Genomic DNA, 5919 nt, shown 5'->3' with positions numbered 1-5919 from the left:
GGTTCTTGAAGGGCTCCTTCCGAGGGATCGAGATATGCGTCGTTGGCAGGATGACCAAGAGTCGCCGCGGCAAGCTCTACATCGATGACACTGGCTGGGGCCCCGAGGCCGACTCAATCGAGTACGGGTACTGGGTCCCCTTCGGCGGAATTCACGTCTTCATCGGAAAGATCGGCGGATCAGAGCCTGGGCCAGACATCCACACCGACATCGTCGAGCCAGCTCGATGCGCGCGACCCGCCCGGGTTCAACCCGACCGGAAGCACGTTTTTGTTCGTTTCATGCAAGGCATGGAGCTTGCGGAGAACTCTGAGTCTGGAAGAGAAACTCTCGTCTACTCAGGTGATGAGTCCTTGACAGGAGAGACAGATTCAATTTACCAGCTTCAGGATGACGGGCTTGGGGGCTTTTCCGACGGCAATAGTATTCCAGACCCCTATGAGCCGCCGTGCAGGGCCGCTATCTTCATGGCTAGCACAGGGCCGGCTTTAAATTCCTCAACAACGGTTGTGACGACCTCTGACACGGCTGCAGCAAGGGGTGAGGGTTCCGGTTCAGCAAGGCCGCCGACTCACGTACTGTTGGATCTCATGGGCACTTTGACAACCTTGTTGGTAGCGGAAGTCACTGCGGCGAATCAGGCAGAGCGCAACGCGGAGATTGCAAAGGTTCGTGAAGAGATAACCAAGGCCCAAGAGATGTCGTGGCTGAGAGCATCCGGACAGCTGCGCTGAAGGCTCAAGTTGATGCAGATGCAGAGCGCGTAAGGGCAGAGGCCTGGCGCTTGAACCTGGACCAAAACGCGTCCAATGCAGTATTCTAGAGAAGACATCAGAGTCGCCTCCCATCAACGTATGACCCAAGGCGTTTGTTTGATATTCCTGGAGCAGGTCCGAGTACTCCAGATGCATGGGTGAATCCCCAGTCAAACCCGGACGTACCAGGAAGTCGAGCAACGGTTCAACCTCGTCAGCCTGAGCCGACGCGGAGGGAAGATCATGCACTTAACCCGCCCCCTACTCAGACGCCACCACAGTGTTTCTTAACACCACCCGTCCACTTCTCTAACCCAGTAGATAACATGGTAGCGGCGGTGACTCGGCTTGCGGCGATCCCGATGGCCGGCGACTCATCAGCAGCGGTAGAGACCCGAAACGCAGCTGAGCTCTTACAAACTGCCTTGGCGCAGCATGCCACCTACTCATACAGTCGTGACAGGATGCATTCCACTCCCCGTCCGAGTCACAGTTACAGCAGGCGCATTGACTCGCCCGCAGTCTCGAGTAGTGAGCGGCGCCAAAACCTGCCCCATGTTGATGGCCCGCCCCTCAACCTCAGGACTGAGGCTCATGCGATTATAGATGAGGCCAGAGCCCGCCAAGAGGCGGCGGTGGCAGCATCAGCTCACCAAGGGGCTTATCAGCAGCCTCCGGTGACCCCTTCAGCTTCGGTGGGAGCCGGTGCAATTTCAAGGTCTGTTGGAGTGTCGTGCTTAGTACCGGCTTTGCATAAAGAGCGTTTGCCCAAAGATTTTAAGGGCGCTCGCAAGGTGCGCAATTATACAGCTGATCTCCCTCCTAAGGCTTGGATTGAGAGTTATGAGATCGCCATGGAGATGTTGGACGTTAATGATACCGTCTATGCCAAATAATTTACAATGATGTTGGACGGGCCAGCTCATACATGGCTAAATGGTTTACCTCCTAATTACATCAGTTCATGGGCAGAGTTGAAAGCATGGTTCATCAAAAACTTTAAAGGAGCATGCAAGCATCCTCTGACGATTGTTGATCTGGACCACTGCGTGCAGCGTGAGGATGAGTCGGCCCACCATTGGGTCCGACGGGTCTCCGCCATTATTCACTCATCTGAAAGTATCACGGCGGGTTAGGCGGTTCTGATCTTAGAGAAAAACTGTCACATTGTTCCCCTTAAGCAGAAGCTCGGGCGGCTTAAGCATTATTGCAATGACATGGGCGAACTCATGGCGGCTCTCATTAAATATGCAGACTCTGATAACACAAAGGACTCCGGATCTGATGATGAGAAATCCAACAAGGGTAAGAAGAATGGCAATGGTAAGGGTCAGTAGCAGAATATGGTAGGGCATAATGGCAACAACTAGGGTAACAGTGGTAAGCGAAGAAACCCCGACGGGGGCTAGATTTAGTGGCTAACACCAACATTGGGCATAAAAACCAGCACCGCAATGGTAATGGCAAGCCACCTTTTGCTGGACCAAAGCCTTTCAATCTTGAGGCAATGCTTAATGAACCTTGCCCGAAGCATAGTTCTCCCAACAGGCCGTCCACTCATGCTTGGAAGGATTGTTATGTTATGCGGGAGTTCAGGAATTACAGCCTCAACCAGCACCATGGAACAACAATGGGCCGCCTGGTGGGTCAGGATCCGGTTCTCACAGGTCAGGCTTTGGTGGCGGCGGCTCAAATTCTGGATATCAGGGTCAAGGTAACCATGGTGGCCATAATCAGCAGCCTGATGAGGGTAACCAGCAGCAAAATAATCAGTCAGGATATTAGAGTAATCCAAAACAGCTTAATGGGGGTCAATATCATGTCTTCACTACGAACACATGTAAGCGTGACCGGAAGGTTCATAAGCGAATTGTCAACGCTGTCGAGCCGGCAATACCCCAATACCTACGATGGTCAGAGTATACGATCACATGGAGCTGGGAGGATCACCCGCCCCGGGTTGACAATCCGGGTCATCTGGCGTTAGTGGTAGCCCCTCAGGTGGGTGGTTATAAATTCACTAAGGTACTCATTGACGGTGGTAGCAGTATCAACATCTGTACTATGACCCTTTTCGTCAGATGAATTTAACTGACAAGGATCTCAAGCCGTCTTCCACAGTCTTCCATGGTGTGGTGCCTGGTAATTCGGCATATCCCGTGGGAAAAATTGCCCTGGAAGTAGCCTTTGGTGATGACTATGATTACAGAGCAGAGACACTATGGTTCGAAGTGGTCAAAATCAAGAGTCAGTATCATGCTTTATTCGGACGGCCGACTTATGCTAAGTTCATGGCTCGCCCTTTCTATGTCTATTTACAACTCAAGATGCCAGGCCGAAAGGGGACAATTACGGTCCATGGTGATCGGAAAGTCGCCTTGGAATGCGAGGAAGGAGATGTATCTTATGCAGAGTCAGCTTGTGCTACTGAGGAGCCTAAGTTTTACAAAGACAACGTTGACCCTGCTGATATGACCGTGTTGAAGAAGCCTAGCACAGAGTCTGACCCGCCCCTCAAATTTAAGTCGGCAGAGGATACCAATCTAGTGGATTTTGTCCATGGCGACTCATCGCAGCAATTTACTGTGGGGGCTAATATGGATCCCAAATAGGAAAGCACGCTCATCGAGTTCATCCGTGAGAATCGGGACATCTTCGCATGGGAACCTTCTGACATGCCGGGTGTACCAAGAGAACTCACTGAGCACCACCTTAATGTGGATCCCATAGTTAAGCCAGTCAAACAGTTCCTCCGTTGTTTCAATGAAGAGCGACGTAAAGCTATTGGAGAAGAGGTAGCCCGGCTCTTGGCGGTCGGGTTTATCGTAGAAGTCTTTCACCCTGAGTGGTTGGCTAACCCTGTGATTGTACTTAAGAAGAATGGCACATGGCGTATGTGTGTTGATTACACAGATCTTAACAAGGCTCGTCCAGCTGATCCATTTGCTCTCCCCCATATCGACCAGATCATTGATGCAACGGCAGGTTGTGAGAGCTTGTGCTTCCTGGATGCTTATTCTGGTTACCATCAGATCAAGATGGCAGTTGAAGGCCAAGAGAAGACACCTTTTATTACACCTTTTGGGGCTTTCTGCTATGTGTCTATGCCTTTTGGACTCAAAAGCGCTCAGGCGACTTATCAGCGCTATGTCCAGAACTGTTCCCATGGTCAGATTGGGCGCAACATTCATGCTTATGTGGACAAAATTGTGGTCAAGTCAAGGAAGAAGGAGACTCTACTTGCTGATTCGAAGGAAACTTTTGATAATCTTCGGGTCTACAAGATGATGCTTAACCCGGCCAAGTGTGTCTTTGGTGTGCCTGCAGGTAAACTGTTGGAGTTTCTGGTCTCAGAACGGGGCATTGAAGCTAACCCGAAGAAGATAAGGGAATTCACTTTGCTTTCTAAGCCGGCGTGTGTCAATGAGGTCCAGCGCTTGGCCGGTCGTATTGCGGCCTTAAGCCGGTTCATAAGTCGCCTAGGAGAGAAGGCTATCCCTTTATATCAGATGATGAAGAAGACAGACCACTTTGTGTGGAGTGATTCTACTAACGAGGCGTTTGAGGCACTCAAAAAGTAGCTTGCTGAGCCGCCCATCTTGGCTGCTCCTATAGACAAAGAGCCTTTGCTCCTGTGCGTGGCGGCTAACAATAAGGCTATCAGCATGGAAGTTGTCTTGGAGCGCAAGGAGGTCGGTAAAGAGTACCTAGTCCAGCGGACGACTTATTATGTTAGCGAAGTTCTAACTGAGTTGAAGCAAAGATATCCGCATTGGCAGAAGCTGGTGTTTGGGGTGTTCATGGCGAGTCGCAAGTTGAAGCATTATTTCCTTGGGCACCCTATTACGGTGGTCAGCTCTGCTCCTTTGGGGGATATTATTCAAAACAGAGAAGCCACTGGCCGGGTTGCCAAGTGGGTAATCGAGCTTGGACCTCATAATCTGAAGTATGTGCCAAGAACAGCCATCAAATCTCAAGCTTTGGTGGACTTCATAAATGACTGGACAGAGTTGCAAACACCTAAGGAGAAGCCTGACAACACATATTGGACAATCCAATTTGATGGGTCTAGGCAATTGGAAGGCTCGGGGGGTGGAGTTATTTTGACTTCCCCATGAGGTGATAAATTATGTTATGTTTTAAGGCTCGCTAGATAATTGAAGGCGCGCGTTGCTGCTCCCGTCCATTTCTACAATAGATTGGTAGAAATTTATAAAGTAAAAATAAAATTTTGATGAAGTTTGTCTTCAAAGTAATGCAGATTGCCTACATAAACTGATGCAAGGAATATGAAAGTTCAATTTGCATAAAGTTACTGATATATTGACAGTGATGAACGTGAATAAACAATGGTCTTACAAAAAAAATTGGTATTACAATAGAAAAAAGGAGACATGCATGTTGCACTCAGGTAAACGATATTCTAGTTTTATTTTTATTTTTATCACATCATTAGTGAATGTCCAAATCTCAGATAGTAGCATATTGATGTCAATCACTATTAATAATACACAAGATCAAGAATAGCAGCAAAGCTCGGCATGAATAGTATGAGACCTCTGCAGCAAACAAGCCCATCAACCAGTAGCACACCATTGTGTAACCAGCACTGATGCCATCCTTATCAAAAGAGCAGAAGGCTACATGAATAAATTAACACAGTGAGACAGATGAGGATTAAGTAGATAAAAATATGGCACCTTTATAACCCACATCTAAGTGCCTTTTGCTTGTTGCCATCCTGATCCATCTTTGGTTTCTCTAGCACCCTCTTTCTTTGAGCATCACTCCTCTTGTACCTTCTGTCATCCGATTGTTTCTGCTTCTTTACCTGAAAGTCAGAATTGATGCAGCCTGATCAATGTCAACGGTGTGCAACAGCCGTGACCATTACAGAGTTGGGAAGCTCACCGAACCAACAACACCCATGAAAGGTTTCTTGACTTTGCCTTTCATCTACTAAGAGGAAACAAGTAAGGTGTGATAATTAAAGTGAATTTTGGCATATTAGCAAGAGTTATTTTTGGCCAATTGTCAATTGTGTTGCTAAGCCTAAGATGTTGGGAGCAGCAATGAAGATGACTTGTTCTAAATAAAATAGTAGGGTCAAAATCTTATCTTGTATGGCATTGTTCTATGGATCGACATGCAACAACCATCCGAG

Source organism: Aegilops tauschii, chromosome 1, assembly GCF_002575655.3.
Source record: "Aegilops tauschii subsp. strangulata cultivar AL8/78 chromosome 1, Aet v6.0, whole genome shotgun sequence".
Taxonomy (NCBI): domain Eukaryota; kingdom Viridiplantae; phylum Streptophyta; class Magnoliopsida; order Poales; family Poaceae; genus Aegilops; species Aegilops tauschii.
The sequence above is the reverse complement of the archived record's forward strand: the minus strand, read 5'-3'. Positions refer to the sequence as shown.